The sequence below is a fragment of the Palaemon carinicauda genome, chromosome 5, assembly GCF_036898095.1.
Source record: "Palaemon carinicauda isolate YSFRI2023 chromosome 5, ASM3689809v2, whole genome shotgun sequence".
Taxonomy (NCBI): Eukaryota; Metazoa; Arthropoda; class Malacostraca; order Decapoda; family Palaemonidae; genus Palaemon; species Palaemon carinicauda.
The window spans coordinates 102,900,153-102,900,590 of NC_090729.1; positions in this window are offsets into that span (position 1 = coordinate 102,900,153).

The following is a 438-nucleotide window of genomic DNA, read 5'->3' on the forward strand; positions in this document are numbered from 1 at the left end:
CAAAAGAACTGAGTTTCATTTTCATCATTTATGTAAATGCAGTCATTAGCCCGGTAACATTTTTAAAAGTCGACCTAATTGAACAATTTCAAGAGAATCGCCTTATGTTGGTTCCCATTGCAATTACCTACGAAAACTCGAACTAAGAACCATATTTCTTTAACGACTCATCATTTGATCTTCTTTATAATTTTCCATACTGTTATCTCTTTATGTTCTCATTAATGTTAATAATGATAGTACTGTGCTATATATCAGCTAATGGCTGCATATGAAATAAATACTGTAGGCTAATCTTATTTTTCAATATTATTATCTAATTATGTATCATTTTAGCAAAAAAAAATGTATTTCATTTGATGTATTCGTTTAATTAGGAATTATTGGGATTTCTGTAATGATTTTGAGAATTACTTATAAATATCTTAAAATTTTGCT